Consider the following 26,177-nt stretch of genomic DNA (forward strand, 5'->3'; position numbering starts at 1 on the left):
TCTTACTTTTTAGCCCCCAAGATGCTCTAGGCTCATCCTGTACTTTTCCTGGAATCAGCCATTTCTCCAAGGAGCCCTGGTTCCTTTTAGTGGAGACCAGCATTTAGAAAGCAGGATCTGGGCACTAGGTATCTTAGTTGCCACTGAGATGTCATTGTTTCTAGGTTCTCTGAGCAGACAGTGCTTGAAAAATGTGTGTGTATGTATATACACATATATGTCTATGTAATCCATGCCTACACCTCCAATTCCAGTCCAGCACCTCAGGGCTCTTGCAAAGCTTCCTTCTTTTTATGTGTAGAAGTCACCTGTTTGAGAGCAAGAAATCTGGCTCCCATTTTTCTCAGTGTGTTCAAGTATGTGCTCAATGTAACCAATCTCCCAACCACATCTGCTGCCACCTCTGTTGACTGCCTCTGTGTACACATTCCCCCCACACACACTCCCACTGCCTCCTCAGCCAGGGGTGTGACGCCACCTTCATGCCCCCTACACACACACACACACACACCCTCCCCTTGCTTCTCAGTTTCTGGTCTTGCCAATGTTCCTATGAAGAAAAGAAAGGAAAGAAGAGAAAAGGTCTTCTATGCTTTTAGATTCCAGAGATCTATTAAGAAAAAGCAAACAACAAAATTACAACATCAGCTTACTGACTTCCTTAGCAGGTTTCTCTGTAAACTAGAGGAGTGCTTTGTCCAGAACTTGTAGCTTCCCTCACAGTCCACAGCCTCCTATTCCAAAATGAGTGTGCAGTATCTGTGACAACTAAGTTAGGACTGGTGGCTTGGCTTTTGCAGTGATGATTTTTGCAGGAGGCTTCCTTTCCAGGTGGCAGCAGGCTGGGATGGGGGTGTCCTGCCCAATGCAGGTGCAGAGGCTCTGGGATGCAAAGCTCAGCCCTGGAGATAATCCAGTCCAGAAGTTCCCAGCTTCCCACCCTTGGTGACACACAACGATGGTGGATGACATCCACATGCTTGACACATGGGATGGGCCCAGATGTGTTCCAGGCTGCTGCCTAGACAAGATAGGCTGTGGGTTATGTGCAGATTCCAGCATGCAGTTCCACCTTTTCTCTCCCAAAGACAGATACTGTCCAGAGCATCATGGTAAGGAAGCTGAGACTGGAGACCATGATCAATCCCTCCTGTTACACATGAGAAATTGAGTCTCAGAGAACTTAACTATTTGCTTCAGGGCTTGCAAAACAGTACTGACAAGTTTTTCTCTTTCATTCCTCTTTTTCCACAGATCCAGAAACCTCCAGACCAGAAAGTCTGAAGGCCCCAATTGGGTCTTTAGTTAACAGCAACATGTGGGCTTCCAGGTTTCCATTACTGCTTCTGAAATAGTCAGGGAATGCCCTCAAACATGCCCATATGACCTTTAGAGCCACGTGTAATCACTTTTGTTATAGGATTCCAAATTTTGGTTTTATATGGATTTAATCAAAAACATACTATGAAAAGTTTGGATTCTTAATTAGATCTTTTTTGACTGGCTGACATTAAGTTTTTCTTTTTTTTTTTTATTGAGATTGTTAACAAACCATACAATTATCCAAAGATCCAAAGTGTACAATCAACTGCCCACAGTACATACAGCTGTGCATCCATCACTGCAATTCATTTTTTTTTTCAATTTTTAGGACATTTTCATTACTCCAGAAAAGAAATAAAGACAAAAAAAGGAAACTCAAATCCTCCCATACCCCTAACCACCCCCCCTCCATTATTGACTCACAGTATTGGTATAGTACATTTGTTACTATTGATGAAAGAACATTAAAATACTAACTGTAGTATATAGTTTGCAATAGGTATATTGTTTCCCTATATGCCCTCTATTATTAACTTCTAGTTATAGTGTCATACATTTGTTCTAGTTCATGAAAGAGATTTCTAATATTTATACAGTTAATCACAGAGATTGTCCACCACAAGATTCACTGTTTTATACATTCCCATCTTTTAACCTCCAACTTTCCTTCTGGTGACATACATGAGTCTAAGCTTCCCTTTTCCACCACATTCACACACCATTCAGCATTGTTAGTTATTCTCACAATAACATGCTACCATCACCTCTATTTCCAAACACTTAAGTTCACCCTAGTTGAACATTCTGCTCATAATAAGCAACTGCTCCCCATTTTTTAACCTCATTCTGTATCCTGGTAACTTATATTTCATGTCTGTGAGTTTACATATTATAATTAGTTCATATCAGTGATACCATGCAATATTTGTCCTTATGTTTCTGACTTATTTCACTCATTGTAGTGCCATCAGGATTTCTTCATCAATCCTTTTTTTCTTTAAAGATGGTTTTGTTCACCCACCATATTTTCCATCCTAAGCAAACAATCAGTGATTCCCTATATAGTCATATATTTAAGTATTCACCACCATCACCACTATCTATATAAGGACATCTCCATTTCTTCCACAAAGAAGGAAAAAGAGTCAAAGAAGGTAGTGAGACAAAAGAAAAAAAACAAAGAGAAAAAAAAATGACAGCTAGGAAGCAACAAAAGGAAATATAGTGTTAAACCAAAATAGAATAAAGAGTCAGACAACATTACCAATGCAAAGACTCCCATACCCTTCCCCATGTCCCCCCTCCCCATATGAATTTAGCTTTGGTATATTGCCTTTGTTACATTAAAGGAAGGATAATACAATGTTTCTGTTAATTATAATCTCTAGTTTGCATTGATTGTATTTTTCCCCCAATCCCACCCTATTTTTAGCACCTTGCAGTGTTGACAATCATTTGTTCTCCCTCATGTAAAAACATATTTGTACTTTGTATCACAATCATTGAGCAACCCAGGTTTCACTGAGTTATACAGTCCCAGTCTTTATCTTTCCTCTTTCCTTCTGGTGTCCCACATGCTCCTAACCTTCCTCTTTCAACCATACTCACAGTCATTTTTGTTCAGTATACTGACATTGCTGTGCTATTATCTCCCAAAATTGTTTTCCAAACCTCTCACTCCTGTCTTTTCCTTTCTGTCTATAGTGCTCCCTTTAGTGTTTCCTATAGAGCAGGTATCTTGTTCATAAACTCTGTAATTGTCTGTTTGTTAGAGAATATTTTGAACTCTCCCTCATATATCAAGGACAGCTTTGCTGGATATAGGATTCTTGGTCAGTGGTTTTTCTCTTTCAGTATCTTAAATATATCACACCACTTCCTTCTTGCCTCCATGGTTTCTATTGAGAAATCCACACATAGTCTTATGAAGCTTCCTTTGTATGTGATGGATGGCTTTTCTCTTGCTGCTTTCAGGATTCTCTCTTTATCTTTGACATTTGATAATCTGATTATTAAGTGTCTTGGCATAGGCCTATTCAGATTTATTCTGTTTGGGGTATGCTGCGCTTCTTGGATCTGTAATTGTATGTCTTTCACAAGAGATGGGAAATTTTCATTGATTATTTCCTCTATTATTGCTCTGCCCCTTTTCCCTTCTCTTCTTCTGGAACACCCGTGACACATACTTTCCTGCATTTCATGTTGTCATTCAATTCCAAGAGACATTGCTCATATTTTTCCACTCTTTTCTCTATCTGTTCTTTTGTGTGTAGGCTTTCAGGTGTCTTGCTCTCCAGTTCCAGAGTGTTTTCTTCTGCCTCTTGAGATCTGCTGTTGTATGTCTCCATTGTGTCTTTCATCTCTTGAGTTGTGCCTTTCATTTCCATAGATTCTGCCAGTTGTTTCTTCGAACTTTTGATTTCTACCTTATGTATGCCCAGTATTTTCATTATATGCTTCATTTCTTTTGCCATGTCTTCCATAATCTTTTTTAATTGATTTAGCATTTGTTGTTTCAATTCCTGTATCTCAGTTTAAGTGTAAGTTTGTTCCTTTGACTGGGCCATAACTTCACCCCTCCTAGTGTAGGTTGTAGTTTTCTATTGTCTAGGCATCCAGTTTCCTTGGTTACCTCAGTCAGGTTTTCCCAGACCAGAACAGGCTCAAGTCCCAGAAGGAGGCAACAATATCAGGTCTTAGAAAATTGGTACACCCTGTGAGACCTCAAGCCACTGTGCTTTTCTGCCCAGCAGGTGACACCTGTCAGCCTGTCACTCCTAACTGGTGTAAGGAGGAGTGGCCCATGGCTGTTTTCCCCCAGGCTCTGGGGTCTGGTTCTAAATGGAAGGCAGATTGTAGAGCTTGGCACCACCTCTTTCCTCTTCAGGAAAATACACCCCTTGGGGAGATATCATTTGCATTTGAATAGTCTCTCTGTCTGTGCTGTCTCTACTGTTGTCTGGGTCAGAGTACTGGGAACTGAAAATGGCTGAGGCTTTCTCCACTGAGCCAAAAAAGGGACAGAAAGCCCCCCTTCAAGTCCATTCCGTGGCCACCCTCAGTTTCACCCATCGGCCAGAGACAGCACCCAGTCCTCTGGGATCCCCCTCCCTCCCAGGAGGTTCTCCAGCTCTCCAAGGTCAGTCATCACCAAAAGCCTCTGTCTGCTTGTTGGGGATTCATAGCTTGTATTGAGCAGTCAACATTTGTTAATTAAAAACTCAGTTGGAGCTGGCTGAGGTATATTTGCTTGTTCAGAGAGTGCTACTCTCTAGCACAGCAAGGCTTTGCAATTTGGGCTGCCATGGGGGAGGGGCTCCTGGCTCGGGTCTGCAGTTTTTACTTACAGATTTTATGCTGCGATCTCGTGCATTCCTCCCAATCCAGGCTGTTGTATGATGTGTCGACAGTCACTTTTGTCCCCCAGTGGTTATTTCAGATTATTTACTAGCTGTTCCTGGCTGTCTGTTAGCTGTTCCAGGGGGACTAACTGGCCTCCACTCCTCTCTATGCTACCATCTTCCCCTCCTTCTTAATTAGATCTTAATATGTAAAACAGTCAATTAAAAAAATTATCTGTGAAGCATTCTCTGAAAATGATCTTCTTTTCAGAATTCCAGTAGGAATTCCTGGATCTTCCTTGGGGCACCCATCAAATCCTGAGCTCATAAGTGCTGAGTTCACTTGAGTTATGCTCATAAACTCAAATCCTGAGCCCTTCCACTTAGACGAGGATCTCACACAGAGGGGGAAATAAGGCATGATGTAGGCCTTGCATGTGAGTCCTTGAGCCACACTATCTAGTTTGAGTTCTGACTCTTGCTTACTACTTCCCTTAAATTCTGGTTCCACTGTTGAATTGTAGAAACATGGGTAAGTTATTTACCCTCTCTGTGCTTTGGATTCCTCTTTTATAAGATGTCAGTAAAGGGGGCCTAAGAAGTGTTAGAGCTCACTATCATGCTATTTATTCAGGTTTTTCCTTCTAACCAGATCATAGGTTCAGAGGGCAGGTGCCACAGTTTACTGAGTTAGCAGCCCTTGTAGTCTGCAGTGGCCTCATTGCACACAGTAATTACTCCATCTTCATTTATGGAATAATGAAGTGTGCCTGGAAACCAACTGGCATGAGGGGCAGGTCTACCTTCCAAGGACTGGCCTGCAAATCCAAAACTCTCCCAAGAGCTGCAGCCCTCCAAGTCACACCTGACATCCACTGGGGGTCTGTGAGCATTTCCCACGTGCCAGGTACTTGTGTTGATACGAAGTAACCAAATACACCAGTGTCTGGGGGAGGCCCCCATTCCAACAGTAGAGAGGGAAGTGGGGAAGGAGAGGTAAGAAAGGAGGATGGGTTCTCCTAGAATGGCTTGTGGTGGGAATTCTCTGCAGCTTAGTGTTGGAAGGAGTGTGAGGAGGGACCTGCCACCTGCAGCTCAATCCCACCACCTCTTGCCTGTGGGCTGAGGCCTGGGAGCCTGGCTGCAAGCACGGCAGGAGTGAGGGGTAAGGGAGGCTGAAAAGTTTCCCAGAGGGCTCATTCCTGGCATTTGGGACTCTCACTCTTGGGCCTGTATTTGCTCTCAGTATGGGGGAGTGAGAAGGGGAAGGAGAGAAAAGGGAGCTTCCTTATTCACCCTGCACATGCTCCCCCACCATCTGCTTTCCGGTCTCTCCCTCATCCCCTTTGGAGGGGAAAATAACAAGAGTCAGGAGAGTAAGCAGAGGAAGTCAGAGGGTGTACCCCTCTGCTTTGGTGGCTTCCAAGCTAGTGGGCTGTGGGCTTAGTCACGGGACCCTCAGCTGCAATTCTAGAACAGGGTTTACTTCGCTGTGGTCCACGGACCGGGCTGGTCCACAAGCTGCTTATTCTGGTGCATAAGGAGGTAAAGTACAGAAATTGAGATTGTGCATTAAGAAATTTTAATAGCAATTTGACAAAGTAATTTTGCTTGTATTGATTCTAATAATAAAAAATTAGGACTTGCGGTTGCCTCTGGGTTGGGGAACATTGGTAGAGATTGATTGGGAAGAGGCACAAGAGAACTTTCTGGGATGATAAAAATCTAAATTCTAATCTTGGCCATTTCTCAAAACTGTGCATTTCACTGTATATTAATTTTACCTCAAGAAAGAACCGTAAGCAAGCATTGAAACCTAGTTAATTAAATGCATAATGAACTATATAAGGGTGACATTTACTAATACCTGCAACTTATAATGAATGCGTCAAAAAAGAATTTGGATTAATGAATGGATAGAGAGATGGATAGATATGTGATAAAGCAAAAATAACAAAATGTTAATGGCCAGATCTAGGTGGTGGGTGTATTTATTTACTTTACAATTCTTTCAACTTTTCTATATGTTGGAAAATTTTCAGAATAGCACGTTGAGGGAAACTTAGGACTTGCATTTTGTATGTCTATTGGTTTTTGTTTTATTGGGTTTTTAAATAATTGATTTTTACTATGCAAAGGCTTGGGGAAAGGGCCTGGTTCTTCACCATTGTATAGAGTGAGAGACACAGTTCTAGAACCCACCAGGAAAGTGTAAAGCCCAAAGTTTCCACAGCGCCCCTTGATTCTCAGGGACCTTCGTACAACCTTTGATCTAACAGTTGATATAAAAAACACTTGGTGAAAAGTCAGTAAGGGTTGGAGCCCGTTTCTCCACAGGCCTCAGGAGGAGAGGAAGTGCATGTGTGTGGGAGAGGGACATAGGCTGATGGAGTGGGTATGGCCCTGCTGTGATCAGCGATAAGATTCCAGAGAGAGGGAGAGAGAACCTGGCCAGGGGATTCATGTGCAACTGGCCCGCACAGGTGATGTCTGAGAACTGCCACCAGGAAAAAGGTAACCAGCACAGGTCAGGGCTTCCTTCTGCTTCCTTTGATTCTTTAGGTCAGAGGTTCTCAAACTTATGTGTGTATCAGAAAAGCCTGGAGGGCTTGTTCATATACAGATTGTTTGACCTCGTCCGCAGAGTACCTGAATCAGAAGATTTGGAGTGGGACCCAGGAATCTGCCTTTCTAAAATGTCCCCAGGTGATGCTGATGCTGTGGTCTGGGGATTACCTGTTGAGAACCACTGCTCTAATGCAAACAGTCCAGCCCAAATGGGCTTTTGCCAGATTCTCAACTCAAAGTCTAGTCTGTGCTGTCCAGCTTGGTAGCAACTAGCCACAAGTGGCTATGTAAATTTAAATTTAATTAATTGAAATCAAATAAAATTAAAATTTCAATTCCTTGGATTGCTAGCTTCAACTCAAGGGCTCAGCAGCCACGTGGCCAGTTGATCTCCTTTTGACAGTGCAAATATAAAACATTTCCAGCACTGCAGGTCCTATCGGACAGCTCCAGTCTAGATACACTGCTAGTTTCTTCAGAAACCACCAGAAGTCCTTCAATTTAGATTACACAAAACAAAGCACTTACATCTATGATTTTACAAACAGAGCTTTAATTTTTCTTATTTACAAGTTTATTGAGCACCCACTATGTAAAGTCACTATGCTGCATATTACGCAAGCTGCAAAGATGAATGAGACAAGAGCTTTGCCTTCCAGTGAATTTATGATCAAGTTACAGAAAGTCATACATTTTATACCTGTTGGGATTTTTCCAGAAAACTCTGCCCATTCACTGCAGCCATGGAAGCATAGCTGACCAATTAGAACATTCCAGCCCCAAATACAGGCTGGTTATTTCCACAAAATAATTGTAGAAGCTCCTAGTGTTGACTGAGTATCCACCGTGTGCCTGTGACAGTGCTAAGCCCTTGATGTGAAGCATTCCGTGCTCTCTCCAGCAGGGTGAGCTGGGTGCTATGATCATCCCCGTTTTATATATGAGCTCCCTGAGGCACCAAGAGGGCAAGGACTCACCCAAGGCCACACAGCAAGTATATGCTGTGCTCAGAAGCAGACTGGAGACTTGTGGCCCTTATGTGTGATTCTCTACTAGAAGGTGCTGGAAATCTGTCAGGTATTATTCTGAGCAGTTTTGCTAACAAATAACCAGCATTTAGATCTGAAAAGGAGAGGTAGAAAAAGGCAAGGATGGTCGGCATTTTTATTTATAAGTTCTGAGAAAACTTTGAAATACGCTGGCATTCTTTTGTCAATTTTACATAAGTTTTCCTATTTTTCCCTTAAATATTCATGCTTACACAGTGCTCATCTTTAGTGTTTGGGAAATCTAGGAGATGAGAAGTGAAAACTCTGATGGCGCTCAGACCTCTCAGCTTTCTTCTTTCTTAACTAGTTTTGAGTTGTTCTTGTTCAAAAATTAATTAAATAAAGGCTAATTTTCTGAGTTGGCAGCTCCTAAGTAATCCTAGAAAAGTAACTTCACCAAAAAGGAAAAAAAAAAAAAAGGAAGAAAGAAAATGCTGTTATGTGTGGGCTTCACATTACAAAACTACATGCAAGGGTATCGTTGGTTATAATAATAGAAACTCACAGAGGAAACAGGCATCAAAATTCCTTTACATTAAATAAATCAATGTACATTAATTAAATGTACATTAAATAAATCCCTTTCTCACAGAGGCACACCGAAACACTTTCTCTTCAAATGCCAAGAGAAGTAAAACAATGAGCTAGATAATATGGGTACCAAATTCCTGCTCTTGAAGAGGGGTGAACAGAACATTTTTGTCTGGTAAATGACCACAAGAATCAAATTCCTTAGATAATTACTCCCCTCCATTCCCCTTTGACTGAACGCCTCGTGTTTTTTTTTTTGTTTTTTCTTTTTTTTATTTTGTAACGCTTCATTTTTTGAAATGGAAAGCATGAGCTGAGAGAAGATCCATTCAATTCAACCACTCATTGCAATGAAAGACATCCATGGGGCCCTCTGGCTGCCACAAGTAAGGCTCACAGTGGCCAGCACCTGGTTCAGCTTTCCAGTATGCAAAGCTGTTTTCTCCATCTGCCAAAAGTGGTCAGGCTCTGGGCCAATAGACCCACAGTAACTAAACACACAGGAATCTTAGAGAGAAACTGGAAGCCAATTCATTGCACTCTATGGGAGAATGGTCCAGGAGTTACCTGTAGCTGGTCTTTGGCTCAGGGTTCAGCTTCCTGGTGAATTAGTCCTCTCGGGAGAACAAGTGGGCTGCTTGGTGGAAAGGGGAAGGAGTGGTAAACTAGTGTTTCAAAATTTCTTTAGTAATGGAACCATTTGTTCTAATGATGACTTACCCTGGAATGGCAGATATTTGACACACATTCCTCTATTTCCCCACCCATGCCTGTGCTAGAATCATTAGCAGACCTCAGGGTGCATTCCCAGTGAGCCCAGATTTGGTCTCAGAATCCTTCTCAACACAGCACTCTACACAGCCAACAAAAATGGTGCTGATGCATAAGGAGGACAACTGCATTGCACAACTCCAGGGCACAATTCGCATTGATTTCTGGGTTAGGCAACATGGCAGCCCTGTAAAAATGCCCTTCTCCTTACCCAAGTTCAGGACCAGTTAAGAAATTAGACCCAGGAGACAAGCAAACAGAGATCAAAATGAGTATGGCTTTAGATTTGTCGGCAAAAGGGCTTGTCACGCTTTACCTCTGGGTTACACAGTTACCCAGCTGGTCATCACAGGCAGTGTTGGAAAACCACAGGGGAAGATTCTGACCCACTGAGTTTACAGCCTGCCAGGAAAGCAGAGCAGAATGCACCTTTGTTGCAGGCAAGCAAACAACAGGAGCCAAGAAGGGACAGAGCTCTTCACGTGCAGCTCCCTCTCCTGACTCACTGCTCAAATAAACCTCTCCTCTCTGAACCAGTTGAGGGGATCCCTAGAACCAGCAGTGCTACTCCAGTGCACTGACATTCTTACACATTAGCGCAGCCAGAACCACCTGGAGGGCTTGTGAAAACCCAAATTACTGTGCCCTCTCTGCCAGCCTCTGATTTGTGGGTCTGGGGTGGGACCTCAGCATTTGCATTTCTTGAAGGATGTGTATGCTGCTGGTCTGGGACCCACGCTTGGAGAACCACTGATCTGATAGAAGGAGCTTAGGTTCCACTGAACACACTTTGAGAAACACTGGGTTTCCCTAGAAGTTCCTTTGGTTGCATTCCTGGTGGGGGCAAGGGGAGCACACATTCAGGCCATGATGATTGGCTTTATTATTTCCAACACTTCCTCATCAATTCTTTCATGCAGTCAGCACAGATTTATTTATTGCTCACTGCAGCCAAAACACTGGGATTCAAAGATGAATGATCCTGACTTCAGGGGCTCATGCTGTAGGGGTGGGATGGGGGCGAGATGGGGTTAATGTGATGAGCAAGCTCCCTCAGGCACTCTGACATGCTCTGGGAACAGAGAAGGAAGCACACATTACGTTGGGCGAAGAGTGGGTGGAAAAAAGAAATGGGAAATTCAGAGACTACCCTGGAAAGGAACACCTGGGAGGAGTCTGAGGGCAGTGGCATCTTGGCTGAGGGGACGGCATGCACAGAATTAAGGAAAAAAAGAGGGCTTGTGAGGAGGATAGGAACACAGGTATTGTGAGGAGTGGGGACAAGGGGGCCGGAAAGGTAGGTGAGGTTCAGATGGCCAAGGTCTGAACCGCCATGTGGGAGCCTTGGTGTGTTGGCAAGCCGTCTTTTCGGGTGGGTTACTCCTGCAGATGGCGACGCTCATCCCATTTATGTTGCCCTTTACATGGTTTAGTCACAGAAGACAACTTCCTCATGACCTGGTCATCAGCAATCCAGATGTCCGAGTGCCAAAGGCACCCCCCACCTCCTGCTTTCCCCAGCCCTCCAGGGGATGGGCAGGCAAGGATGATTGCCGTAACCCAGACTGGCTAGAGATGGGGATTCTGCCATTTTGTGTTTCACTCTGGGGATGGAGCCCATGGATGTGACAGATGAGGACACAGGACGTGCCCAGTCCCCTCCATGTGGCGACCAGACACCACAGGGCAGCACCTGTGTGTGGGAGGAGAGTGTCACAGCTCATGACAAGACACTAGCCAGATGTTGACACGAGCCTGCTCTTTGTCTCCCCACTGGCTAGCTGAGGACAAGGGGAAGAAAAAGACAAAGAGAGGAATTTTATAGACTGAACCGGAGACAACCTGTGGGTTCCCTTTATAACCTTGACCTCAACAGATATCTGATATATTTGTTTCCACAGGATTTTTTTTTTTTTCTTGTTTATTTTCCCAACTAGTCTTGGGAATTCTATTTCACAGCACATTTTGCACATTTTGATTTTCCAAACCAGATTTAGCAATTATGTTTCACAGTACATAAGAGAAAAAAACAGCTCCACTGAACTTCATGCAAACAGCCAGCTGCCTCAGGTCCAAATAATGCCTGACGACTCGGAATTCTGTTTGTCCCACTGGGCTGGGAGGGGAGTCTTTTCATGCCATTCCTGCACATTCCTTGGATAGAAATGACACATCCCAAGGCTCAAGTCTGGCATCAGTTTGAAAGTTAACCCACTACCAACTTCTGTTAGTGAAATATTTGATAGATTTTACCTTTCTAGAAACAATTCACCAAATGGACCTGCAAAGGTTTGGAAATTTGCACCTTTCCTTTCTCTTTCATACTGTCCAGTCAGTACTTTAGGGATAAAGAGAGAGGAGGAAGTACCAGGAGAGAGATGGTCAAGGACCTCACTTTAAATAAATGACACAGCTTTGTTGCTTCCCACGTCGTTGCCGTAATAACCTTAAAAGATCAGAAGCTTTTAGAGATTCACATTGTGCTTCACCTACATCATCCCCAAGGCTATTTTGGCTTCTCGGATGATTGCAGAAAATGAGTGTATTGATCAATCTCTTCCCTACTTTTGAATCTGTCTAGAAGAAAAGGAGAAAATTCATCCTTTTAGTTAGGGCTGGATTCATGGTGATACCTCTATGCAGCCGAAGCAAGGGCAACACTACAAAGATTAGTGGCCACACGGAGGAAGGCGGTTATATGACTCCTCTACAGCTCTCGGAGGGTTTATTGTGGCCAACTTCCCAGGCTGGGGTGTATCTCAGTCCACATCTGGTGGTAGGAAGTTTATTGAGAGTCTGGATTTTGTATTTACAAAGCTTCCATTACCTATTTTAACTAGGTGTTAACTTGATAAAGAACTTCACTGATAACTAAAATTGTCTTTTTCCCACTTTTATGAACTGCTAAAAAAGTTTGCAAGAGTCAAAATCTGGGAGATGTTTTTTCTTTCTCTCCACCCATCCTTCCTTCCTTTCTTCCTTCCTTCTCTTTCCTTTGAAAATTATAGGACCAGATTTCTGGGTTCATGTTTTGTTAGCCTTTTTTTTTTTTCCAATTGTAATGAAATGTTTAACCTATTTCAGAAAGAGCCTTGGGTCAGCAAGGACAAAACAGACCAGCTCTTCCTTATCATACAAGTTCAGTTCAAGTTCCAGCTCTGTCCCAAGCAAGCTGTGTTAACTTAAGCAAATCATTTAACTTCTTTGAGACTGGTTCCTTATTTGTATAGTAGGATAATAAAAAATGCTCTACCTGCTTCACAGGATAGTTGTGAGGACCCAATGAGATGATCTATGTGAAAGCCTTTTGTAAAATGTTGGTTAATTATGATTTCAAGGAACTCAACCAAGCATTAGCTATAAATTATTCCCTTTGGGTTCATTCATGATGCAGAATAGCCACATACTTGTTCTATCTGATGACATATTTTGCTCCATTGGTCAGTATCTTTAAGAAATTGCTTGTCACTCTATCATCCCAATCATACATTCAACTCTTGTCCCAAAGCCATGAAATACCAGTTACTCAGTTTGACCGCTAGAGGGAGCAAAGCCTTTTCATTTCCCTTTCTCAGCTCAAGAGCATTAATTCTGTTGAGCCATTCAGCAGCACTCCTATACTAGGGTACTTACTGCAGCAGTAAGCAAATATGTAGAATTGCAAGTAAACTGATAATTCATGGTCTGTGTCTCTTTAGAAAGTATCTCATAAAAGAACAGAAAATGTATCTTTTCTTAACTAGAAGTATATTTTTAAAAATGTGTATATGTGCATGTGAGCATATATACATACATTGTCCACTGAGGGCCTAAAAGCAATGACACCCCAGTAGCAGCAAGCACACCTAGCACCCAGATCTTGGTTTCTAAATACCATTCTCCAACAAAAGAAGCCAGGAATCCCTGGAGAAATGGTTGATCCCAGGCCTGGGACAGGGAAAGTACACAATGAACTTGGAACAACTTGTGGAATCATGAAGTATGGAAATGCTTAAAAAAAAATGTTGGAGGCATGTCTAAAGGACACAGTAGCCAACCCAGAGGAACTCCCAATGGGCACAACTGGGACATTCCAAACAAACAAAATATATAATAATGGAAATCAAATGAAATGGTAACAAAATAAAATAACCATGAGTCTAAGTGATATAAAGAAATAATTGAATAAGTAAATAGGGAAGAAGAAACAACTCTTCTTACAGTAGAATCCTAATGAATAAGTGTGGAAGGAATATGGATAAAGATAATCACCAATAGGCAAACACCACAGAAATAGTTGTTGCTGGCAAGAATCATCAATGATTGTTAAAATTAGTCAGTGAAAGTTTGATAAGAAAAAAGATAGTCACAGTCTTGATGAATCTCCAGAATAAGACACTTGCTAATTATAAAGGGAGAAATAATAGCATTGTAGTGAAAAAATCTGTACCCGCCTTAATTAAGTGATCAAAGTTGACCTCGCCGGTTACAAGACATATCGACATTCTGTACCTCCTGACAGAATGCACCAAGAAGGACCCAACATCACTGTGTTTTAAGATTAAACCAATCTAGGGACACTGCACAATAACTGGCCAGTGCTCTTCAAAAGTGACATGAAAGTCTGTGGAAGTGTTACACATTGGAGGAGTTTGAGGAAACATGACAATTAATGCACTGTGAGATCTAGGATTGGACCAGAAAAGGACATTAGTGGGAAAATTGGTGAAATTTGAATAAAAGCTGTTGATGATTTAGTAGTTTTGTACCAGTATTAACATCCAGTTTTGAACATCGGACTGTGGTTATGTAAGATACTGACATTAGGGGAAGCTGAGTGAAGTGTATATGTCAACTATTGTTTCAAAATAAAGTTTTCAAAAAACTGAATTGAAATTAAGAATTAGGAAAACTTAAATAGCACTTAGCACATGTCTGGCATTCTTCTAAGTGCTTTACATATATCTCATTTAGTCTGTTAAGTAAAATAAAATGGTCGCCTGCATTGGATGTTGCCAGGAAAGACCCTCTTCCAAGAAATGACAGTGACTTTACAAAATCAGTTGACCAAAGTGGTCTTCCAAGAGAATGGAATGCACCCTACAGAATTGCCCTTAATAACACTGGTGATGAGCCAGTAGAGACAGCTTACCAGAATGGACAAGCATACCATACTAATCAGCTTATATCTGCTCCCTGCTTTGTAAGTCCTTCCTATGTAATGAAGGACTTTAGTGGCAGGTAGTCATTGTAACCCCCTGCTTGGAAATTTCCTAAATGCCTTTATAAGTAGCTATTACCAGATGGCTATTGGGACCCTCTGTATTTGGTTTGATATCTACCCTTTTGCAGACAGTCTTCCTTTCTCAAAAAACCCTTTTAATGCTTTACTTTATATGCAGCAAATTGTTTCTTTTTACAAACCCTTGCAATAACTATACAAAAAGATATTATTACCCTTATTTTTTAGATGAGAAAATTGAAGCAAAGAGAGGTTAAGTCAATTGCCCAAGGACACATAGCTAGTAAGTAGAAGAGCCAGGATTGGACTATCGTATCTGGCTCCAGAGTCCATGCTTGTTGGGGATGATTAAGGTAGCATGTATAAAATCCACCCTCAGCGATGCTGGAGATATGCAACATGACCGCTAGGGCTGATGCAATAGCGGCTTAAGTTGCCCTCAGCCTTCTACGGAAGTGATAGCCGTTCGCACCTAAGATTCGCGCCTAGAGTGCTAGCTTTACTACCTGCCTTCTACCCCAGCAACAGTAGCCACCAATCCTGTACTAGCCTTACATCTGCCATCCACCCTAGCAACAGCAGCAGCCAATCCTAGACCGCCACCCACCTTTGCAGCCACCAATCCTAGGCCGCCACCCGTTCGTACTAGCCACTCCCTCTACCTTAGAGTATATATACCCTGCCTCTTCAATAAAGTTTTGCAGCTTGATCAGAAACCTGTCTTGCTGTCGTTCTTTGTGTCTCTTGTCCCATACCATTCTTCCCTCGCAGGAGCTGGAGCCTCGGTTGATCGTCCCGCGGGCCGGGACACATGCTCATAACCGCAATAATAGGCTGCTTTTCATGTAATCACCTTGTACTTAGATATTCAGTAAAGAAATATTAATTGAAAATTTATAAAGTGAAAAATGGTGTGCCAAACCCACAGGCTGCAAAGACGAATAGGAAAAGTTCTGCTCCTCGAGTAGCTTATACTCTAGTAAGAAGACAGGGCATAATCATCAACAGTAGTAAAAACCATTTATTAAGCAGCCTTTATGCACTTTCTGTATACATATTCCATTTTTAATGGCAAAAAAAAATTGGGTCTCAGAAAATATTTAATTCAGGCTTCAAATATTTGAATAAAATTAATACATAATTATCAAACCTTTTCAAAAACATTTTTATATCCCCACTAATGCTAATTAGCATGTTGTTGTTGCTGTTGTTTGTCACTTGCCAGAAGAGTATATTTTCTGGTTTATTCAAAGAACCAGCTTCATTTGCATTTGCTGCTATCCTTGGTCTAATTTCCACCTTATTTAATCCAATAGCTATCTAGAATTTTTAAATTCAAGTATATTGCTTTTTTCTCTCCACATTTTTATTGATTTCTAGTTTACTGCATTATGGTCAATAGAATCTATGATTTTCATACTCCCCATTTTGAACCTTTTAAATTTATTTTTCTTTTCTTTTCTTCTCTCTCTCTCCCTTATATTTTTTTCTTAAAGGGTTTAGGATTGTCTCTTTAATCCTTAGAGTTCTGACATCATTATCTCAGACTTTTTGTTCTCTGCCCCAGGAGACATCCTTGACTTTATCTTCTAAATGACTAATTCTTTCTTCAACCACATCTGTATTATACTTTTTACTGAATTTACTTTGGGTAACTTGTCTTAATTTCTTAGTAATTTTTTGTTTCCTTTCTGTTTTATGACTAAAACAGTTCTCAAATACCCTGAAGATAATTGTTAGAATTCTTGTGATGGTTTGAAGCTGTAGTTACCCCCAGAAAAGATCATTTTCTTTTAATCAATTCCTATGGGTGTAGACCTGTTGTAGGTGGGACCTTTTGATTAGGTTATTTCAATTGACATGTGACCCACCTCATTCTTTTACTGTAGTCCTTTATAAGAGAATAAAAAATATTTTTAAAAGCTCCAGAGAAGCTGAGAGTGCAAGCCACTGAAAACAGAAGCTGAAAGTAGTGAAACCCAGAAGAGAAGGTCAGCAGACATCACCATGAGCCTTGCTATTTGACAAAGGAGCCCAAGCCTGCTGGTAGCTGGTCTTCAGGGATAAAGCCTTGAGTTGGACAATTTCACAGCCTAAGAACTTAAGCTTGTAAATTAATAAGTTCCCATTGTAAAAGCCAACCCATTTCTGGTATATTGCATTTCATCAGCATTAGCCAACCAAAGTAATTCTCTTCCTTTTAAGTTTTGTTTGTCACAGTATGTGATTCTAAGGGTTCAGGTGTTATCCTTTTGTTTCCTTGTTTATATTGATTTTTCTCAAATGTATGATTTTAACCATCTGGAGCCCTTATAAAAACTAGGTCTCCTTGGTCTGTCCTGCTCTTATCCTATAGCCACTCGAGGTCAACATCATCACCTCCCCACCTCCCAAACACATAAATCCAGCTTCAAATTTCTAGATAGTTATGTAGCATTTCCTTAAGTTTTATAGAGAAACAGAGAAGAGAGTAATATGACAGTCCGAACAAAAAGGTTTTCTAAAAATTTCTTACGAACATTCCCTAAGTTTCTTTGCCCTAGTGGTTGTTCCATTCTGGGCACCCCTTAAACACACACAGAATACGTAGACATGCACTTCTTGAGTTACTCTGGTCTCAGATTTTCTGTTTCACTTTACTCCCTGCCATAGTGTCCACACTAAGAACAACACCTTCTCTCCATATTGAGTGCACATACACAAATGTCCTTGTTTAAAGAACTGTTTTCTCCAATGACCCATCTAGCTGCTCTGAACAATGGGAGAATAAGAGGAGATGTAGGAATGAGAACAGTGCATGAGTGTTTTTTTAGTTACTGGCAGTCCTCCTCCCTGATCATACTACTGCTGTTGCTGATCCACGTAACCGTTGACTCTGTGTCTGGTGTCCAGGATTGGGAAAAGCCGCTCATACCTGTATAGGATTCTCTATACCTGTTTTAGGATACTGGGTTTTTTGTTAGTTTGGTTTTTTTCCTGCTGTTGTATCCCCATTAACATTATTCCATTTTCATTTTGCCTAGAATTTCAATTTCTGGTGGTACTCATTCCTGACTTTCAGCAGTATTTATAACTTTCTTTCTGTCATTCAAAAGGGATTTGAAAAAGAGAAGGGACTTTGAACTCAGCCTACCATCTTGAACTAGGAGTCTGGGTCAAAGTTTCTATATAAGCTCACCTCAACTAGTTTTACCTCTTTCTGCTTTTCCTCCTATCGCCATTCAAAATGTCACTCGAAGCATTTTTCTTTACCTTCCCTTCTCCTTCATTACAATTTTAGAACCTGATCCAGTTATTCCTTTGGCATTTTGATCTTTATAAAACAGAGATGACTTGTTCTGCAAACGCTTACTGAAGATCTATGTGAACGGTACCCTATTTAGGTTTGATATCTAGCTCAGACAGTTACAACCAAACCTATAGTCCTTACAATAATATAAAAATAGTCTTGCATGATATGCAATATTTTTTCCTAAAGAGTGTCATATAAACTTAAGTCATTCTTCAAAGTAAAATCTTCCCAAAGACTATACCACATATGAAAGCCATAGTTTATTCACAACAATGAAAAGCAGCTACAGACACCTGATTAGGAATGGTTATGAAAATTGGCAGTGCGATTGATTAATATACATCAACAAGATTTTTCCCCAGCAAGTTGGAACCTGAGCTTGGTCAGAAAGAAGAGTGAAGAAGAATATTCCTTATCTTGGATCTTAAATGATTATTTTTGAGCAAAGAGCTAACGGTTGCCACTGACATCAATGGTTATTTAACCTGTGGAAAGTCATTCCAAAATTCTTGGACAGAGGAGACTAGAACCCTGGGGACACTTTGGTCTCTTGGTGGTCTGACCATTTCTGTTTGGTCAAAAGACTGTGTTCACTTGGAGGGGGCACAAGTTTAACAGAACATCTTGAGTAAGAGAAAAGATAGGACAATAAAAACAACTGTCAGGAGATTTCACAAGAGAAGGAGAAAATCTTTGAAGCCACAAGTATACTATTTGACTTTTCAAAGGCTTCTTGCATGACAGCAATACCTTTCAGACACTGAGAAGAAGAAGAGTTAAGCACTCCAGGGTTCAAGTTCTTTGTAAATTTAGAATTGGTGTCGAGAGGGGATTCCCTGTCATCTGTCATTTAACCTTATTTGACCCACCCTTCCCTATCTCTCAAAGCTTGGTTGAGATTACCATGTGGTCATTTGTCAAAAATCTTAATTGCTTTAAATGAACCTTAGCAAAGAAAGGCTAAGAAATGTAAACACTAGAGAAGCTTAGCTTGAAAGGAGAAAAATTGTAGGGACAACTAAATTCATTGATATGATATCTCCCAAAATGAATTCTATGCATATTTTCAGCCAAGTACTTTATTGAAACCATCTCAAACTTGCAATTAATTATACAAATGGATGCAATTCTAGGCACAGCGTGGGTGGTGGTGACTTCTATGAGACCAAATGAGGCTCCCTACATGACATAAGGAAGAATGCTATCATAATAGGGATAGAATCAAAATGAGTGCCACTTCATGTGTAGAAGTGGGCATCTGTAACCCCAGATATCAGAGCATAAAATAAAGAACAAAATGGAAGACCCAGCACTAAAAGGAAACTCTATACTCTGAAGGAAACAATGAGATGATCATGGTGGTTCGGGCCTGAAGAAATTCAGGCACGATTCCTTCATCTCATTTCCAGTTGGGGAAGAATTGGACATAGGAAATTAAGGGTTCAAATATAAAATTTCTCTATCTAAAGGTGATATAAAATTGTTAACGTTCTTAAAGAAGGCAACTTTTTTTTTTGATGTTTCCAACACAGGTGTTTCATAGAATAAAGGCACTTTTTAATATAAAACCATTTCTCTTGAGTTTTTTGAGTTGACCAAAGGCAGAGGGTAGGGGATTGATCCTCAGATGACACAGGGGGCAAGAACCAAGAGTGACTCAAACCCCACTTTACCTCAGAAAGCTTTCAAAGTGGACGGTGACCTTGACATTCTAACAACCTGTGACTTAAAATCCATCCTGGCTTCTATGATGGCAAGTCACTTGGTAATGATTTATTGAGCTCCTTCTATTTTAGGCATCGTACTGGGTGTGGAGACTACAGTGACGATCAAGACAGGCTGGATCTCTACCCTCCACTTCTATTCACAAGTGCAGTTTCTTTCACCAGCAGCATTCATTACTGTGGGTGGACCCAGGCAGGAGAGGCCCCTGCCAGGCCCTTTGCTTTAGAGAGCCTGGCTCTGGCTTCCCTCCAGCCACACCGCTGCCGGAGCCCACAAACCTCCATCCAGGCCTGGCTCCAGTACCTGGCACCCTAGAATACCGTGCTCAAATGACTCTGCTTGAGGATGCAACTCTGGCCAAGGAGCACCCATATGCTGGGGGTGTGGACAGGAGTGGAATGTGGGGGCTGGAGTAGCCCCATTTGTGCTTTCCAGGCCTTCTGTGGTGGGGGATAGAATGTGAAGGGAGTGGGCCTCTGGCTAGAGGCCACCATTCCCTGTACCACCTGGTTCCAGCAGAGAATTCCAAGAACCTGAGGGTTGTTAGATTTGTCAAGGTAGGAAAATAAAACATATTTTATTTAACAGTTTGTTGGTTTGATTTATAACTCTTAAATATTTAGATGGTTAGTAGCATGTGAGCCACTGCAAATGTGAGGGGTGGCCCTTCTTCTCACTCCTGGGGTTTCTCCATACCCCATCAAGGGACTGCTGTGCATTGGATTTCTTTCAAAGAGTGCTTGCTCTCGGCGTGGTCTATTCTTCATTTTAAGAAATAGTCACCATTTGCAGGGTACAGCTGCTGCATTCACCACAGATTCCCAGTGTCACGTGGAGGTAGATGACTACATTTTTCAGTCCATTTTACTTGCATGTGGGTTAAGCATGTGTCTTAGTTTCCCAAGGCTTCTGAAACAAAGTGCCACAAGCTGGGTGGCTTCAAACAACAGCAATTTATTGTCTAGCAGTTTGGAGGCTGGAAGTCCAAAATCGAGGTGTCAGCAGGGCTGTGCTCCCCCTGAAACTGCAGGGGAGGATCCTTCCTTGACTCTTCTGGTTTCTGGGGTTTGTCGCCACCCTTGGGGCTCCTTGGCTCACAGCTGTGGCACTTCAGGCTCGGCCTCTATCGTCGCATGGTGTTTTCCTCTCTTGCGTCTGTCTGTCTCTGTGTCCAGATCACTGGACTAGGGCCCACCCTAGTCCAGTGTGGCCTCATTTTAGCTAATCACATCTTAAAAGTCATTATTTCCAAAGAAGGTTGCATTCACAGAATCAGGGGTTAGGAATGGAACATACCTTCTGGGGACACAAATTCAACCCATAACGGTGTACCATGTCCAAGTTCAGCAGCATCCCCCATACAGGGCATTCCTTCCCCCACCCACTGCTAAGCAATGAATAAAATATTGCTTTGGGAAGTTTTATATGCTCCTTTTCCTCAAGGCATAAAATTGCACTGGAAGCCTTGGCCCCATATCGGGGCAGGGCGGTGGCTTTAGACCTGGGAGTGCTATGGGTTTTGGCTCCACACCTGGACACAAATACAACCAACCACTAGCCATGTAACCTTGGACAATTTACTTAGCCCTCTTTGAGTCTCTGCTTTCAAGCTGAAAATAAGAAACAGGACATTAAATGGGAAGAGGTGTGAAGCAAAAATCAAGTTCTGGCCCCAGGAAGAAGCTCAAAGGCTAGCCTGTCCTTCCTTCACATGCCGTCACAGCCATTGCTAACGTTTGTCCTCATATTCAGTCTCTCTCCCTACCTGGCTGCCACCCAATGTACTCTGCCCACCCACCCCACCCCGCAGGTGGCCTCTGTGGAACAGGCGATATCCTGTCCCCAGGGCTGTTGGCAATGCCGGAGTTTTCAGCCCACTCCATTAGCAAGCATCCTGATCTCATTTTACTCATCGACTCCTTCCAAAAGGCTTCAGTCTTCAACATCCAGGTGAAAATCCACTTGAATAAAACAAGTGCTACAATGCAGAAGGCCTGCTGTGCCAGAAACAGCAAACACAAATGTGGATGAAGCAGAGAACTTTCCTCAAAACCCCCAGCCCAAGGTAGAGAAGCAGGCAGGCCCACGTGTGCCGCTGGGCCTGGCCGTCACTGACAGGTCAGCTGCCTGCCTCTGCCATGTGCTTGGAGCGTGCACTGGGGCAGCTCCCTGTCTCTGAACTTTAATTTCCTCCTCTGTAAAATGGGCCAAAATCCACAGATATTTAAACGAGGCGATATAAGCCCTTAGCTCAGTTTCTAAAAGCTAGTAATTACTGAAGATAGCTATTTTTATTTTAGTAATAATAATATTACTGATGACTATAAATACACTGCATGTGTGAAATTAGTATGAACAAAATGCCACCTGGTGTGGAAGTGTGGAGACCTACTACTGCCCAGGGAGGGCCAAACGGAGAAGAGGATAGGAAAAATTTTAGAAAGACGGTGGCAATTGATTTGGCCTTGAAAGTTGAGGAGAACTTTGCCAGTGGTGGGAAAGAAGGTAGGGGCGTTGCAGGCAGGGAAGGTTCAAAGGTGCGATGGTGTAAGTGCTGCCCAGTGCTCTCCGAGTGTGGTAGAAGAGGGCAGGGCGGCAGATTCTGAAGGTTCCGTGGCCTCCAGTGTCAGGCTAAGGAGACAGCAGGATAAACTGCCTAGTAATAAGATGATTACTACTACTTGCTACAACAGAGAACAGCAATTATACAGAATGAAGGAGAAGGCCAAGGTTTCACATCCAGAACCCAGACCTAGGAGGATGGTGCAAAGCACTTGGCCGTAATCAGTATGGATGTTGCTGTCGGCCCACCTGGAAATAAATGACCCCTAAGAAAGCAAGTAGGAACTGGGGGCTCCGTCAAGGCTGTATGGACTCAGAAGCCAAGGAATCCAACAGTTAATCCTGATTCAAAGGGCTCGTTCACTTGCTAGAAAATACGTCTCTAAATCTCACATTTAAAAAAAAAAGAAAAAAGGAAAAAAAAGGCCTCTGGATTATCAAGTGGTTCAGCATGTGTAAGCACAAATGCATAACATGCACGTGCATTTCTTATAAGAAAAATACTAAAAGTTGAAAGAATTTTCAAAAAAGGATTTTTGAAAATGGTTAGGAGAAATTAAATTTTCCCCCCCTCTTCCTCCTCCTCCTCCCCCTCCTCCTCCTTCCCCTTCTATTTTGCAGCTGCAACAGAATAAATTTTTTAAAAAGACACTGTAGCCAGCCAACTTCCTTTCCAATCATTTTGTCCTGAAAAGCTCCTGCAAAGAATAGTCAAGTGTAATAGACATGTAGAAATGTGGTGATCCATTTGCTTTATTTCTCCAAAATTATTGCTGATTGCAGTTTGGGGGAGGGGTGTGTGGGAGAAATGGACTGCTCGATTTCATTTGGTCTAGGAATGCATTTCCAGGACCCCCTCCGCCTTTCTCTGCCGAGCGGTTCATCCAGGTCCTTCCTCTTGCTCTGAAGGTTTGAAGGTTGGAGGAAATTCTCACAGCATATTTCTGCTCTTTTGTAACAGCAGCAATAATACATCATGGGCAGCCTGCCAGGAGAGCTTCACCTAGAATGAAAATACAGATTAGCCAGAGGGGGTCCTGGAATCATCACTATTTTTTTTTTGAATCAGTTTTTATGAGTGATTCTGAAATTAACCAGTAATGTGCTGATAAAACATTTTAAAAGGTAAAAATGGGGAAAAATGAAACAAGATTTCTATGTATTAACTTAGAAGGATGCCCAAGATATATTGTGGAAAATGGAAAGTGCTAAAATAATACATATACTTGACTTCATGATCCGAAAAACAAAACAAACAAACAAAAAAAAAACAAACAAAAAGAAAACTGCCTGTATGTTTGGAAAGGCAGGAAAATAAGTCTGGAATGACACATAGTATATTGTTTGCTGTTCTAGTTTGCTAATGCTGCAGAATGCAAAAAACCAGAGATGGATTGGCTTTTATAAAAAGGAGGTTTATTTGGCTACACAGTTACAGTCTTAAGGCCATAAAGTGTCCAAGGTAACACATCAGTAATCGGGTACCTTCACTGGAGGATGGCCAATGGCGTCCAGAAAACTTCTGTTAGCTGGGAAGGCACGTGGCTGGCGTCTGCTCCAAAGTTCTGGTTGCAAAATGGCTTTCCCTCAGGACGTTCCTCTCTAGCAAGCTTGCTCCTCTTCAAAACGTCACTCACAGCTGCACTGAGTTCCTTCTCTTTGAGTCAGCTCATTTATATGGCTCCACTGATCAAGGCCCACCCTGAATGGGTGGGGCCACGCCTCCATGGGAATATCTCATCAGAGTCATCACCCACAGCTGGGTGGGGCACATTCCAAACAAATCTAACCAGCACCAAAACGTCTGCCCCACAAGACTACATCAAAGATAATGGCGTTTGGGGAACACAATACATTCAAACTGGCACATTTGCCAACCAACTTCTTTGCTGTGGTTTTTCCTCTAGGAAAAAAGAATGGGGAGGAAGGAAAAAAAGGATCTCTCTTCTAACAGTTTTTACACTAAGCATTCCTTTTGTAGTTAAAAAAAAAAAAAGACAAAAATACAACAGAGTAAAAGATTTTAATGGAGATTTCATGATATTTTTATTCCATTTTTATTATCTATGAAATATCCCTAAGTATCAAACATATAACATGGTATTATCCTCCATAGTCTATAGTGTCATTTCTACGTGTTTAGTTAAAATCTGAGATCTGAGGTATTTCATATTGTACTTTTGAGTTCCTTTCATGGTTTGTCAGGATCATTTTTCTCAACTGGTGATCTCCTCAGTTAGCATTTTTAGTGGATCTACCTGTTCTTAGGACCAGGTGTTTCAAGGTCACTGAAGCTGGCTTACGCTGATTACTGTTCTTCTCTGGGAGCTAAACAACCCAGAGGTGGGAACTGGACTGGAGAATTTGCCGGAATAGTCTGTAGGTTTCTAGAATCCAGGACGCCCATCATGAAGTAGCTCACAAGTCTGGTATGATGCAACCCACATCACCAGGCACACCCAACAACGAAGTTGGAGGCATTTTGGTTTTTCGTTTCAGCCAACTCTTGTTAGTCAAAACAAGCAAACAAAAAGAGAAATGTATTGGAAAGATATAGGAAAAAATAAAACTGAATTATTAGGCCTTGAAAAGAAAAGAAGCTGGAGAAGCTCTGGGAATCTAGGGACCACAGCTCATAGACTGTGTCTTCGGAATGAATTGGCTCCAGCCATCTGCTGTCTTTGTGCCATTCCTTTTGGAAGCGTGAGTCTGAGCAGCCCAGCTTAGGCTCTACGTTCCCCCTATGGCTAAAGAAAGGGTAACTCCTCAAAGGAAAATCAAGTGCTGTCCCCAGATGAAAATGGAAGGGGCATTGCGCAGGCAAAAATAAGAGATGCCCATTTCCTTGACCTCGCCTGGACCATCAGTTTCTTTGGATGAGGCATCCTTTACGATGTGATACAGTGGTTGGGGTATCCCCAGGAATAATGGCCTCCCTTCCCTTCAACCAATATTATTTTACACCAAAATTTCTCAACCTCAGCACTGTTGACATTTTGGACCATATAAACCTCTCTTGGGGGGGACTGTCCTATGCAATTCAGGATGCTTAGCATCCCTGGCCTCTACCCACTAGATGCATCCCCTTCCAACAGTGACAATCAAAAATGTCTTTAAACATTGCCTAATGTCCCCTGGGGGGGGGGCAAAGTTGTTGAGAACTGTTATTTTACACCAAAATAAGACACTGTCTCACATGGCTAGCTCTGAGGACTTCACAGTCCTACATGATGCTGCATTACACAGAACTTAAATCCTCTTTTTCCAGATACTCTTCATTCCCAGGCATCAGCATTCCCTATTCAAGCTTGTCAGTGTCCGTCCTTTGGAGCCCGAAGCTCTCCTCCCACAGAGAAAAGCCCACGTCAGAGAAAAAGACTGGTGGTCCCACAATGTCTGAAGCCATGCCCTTGTGAATGAAAGGGCTGGAACCACTGGGCTCGTCCTTGAACACAAGAGAGGAAATGATGTAATGTAATCAAAGTCTTCAGAGAAGCAATGGCATTGAACATTTACTCTTTAGGGTCAGAATTTGTTATGAGAAGGATTTTAAAACCCCACCTCAGGCTCATTGCCCTTGTCTGAAGTTATGGATGAAATATTTTAAAATGTATCCTCCTCAAACCAAGGTAAAACATTTGCTTCTGTCAAAATAGAAATCCTTTTAATTTTGAGAAGTATCTGGCCATTGGGCCTTATGTTTGGCAAATGTTTTGAGTTTACAGGGCAGAACTAAACAAAGTATTTGAGGACTGTACCCTCTTTTGCTTATACCCACCCACTGCCGAGGAATA

This window comes from Choloepus didactylus, chromosome 4 (assembly GCF_015220235.1).
Source record: "Choloepus didactylus isolate mChoDid1 chromosome 4, mChoDid1.pri, whole genome shotgun sequence".
Taxonomy (NCBI): Eukaryota; Metazoa; Chordata; class Mammalia; order Pilosa; family Megalonychidae; genus Choloepus; species Choloepus didactylus.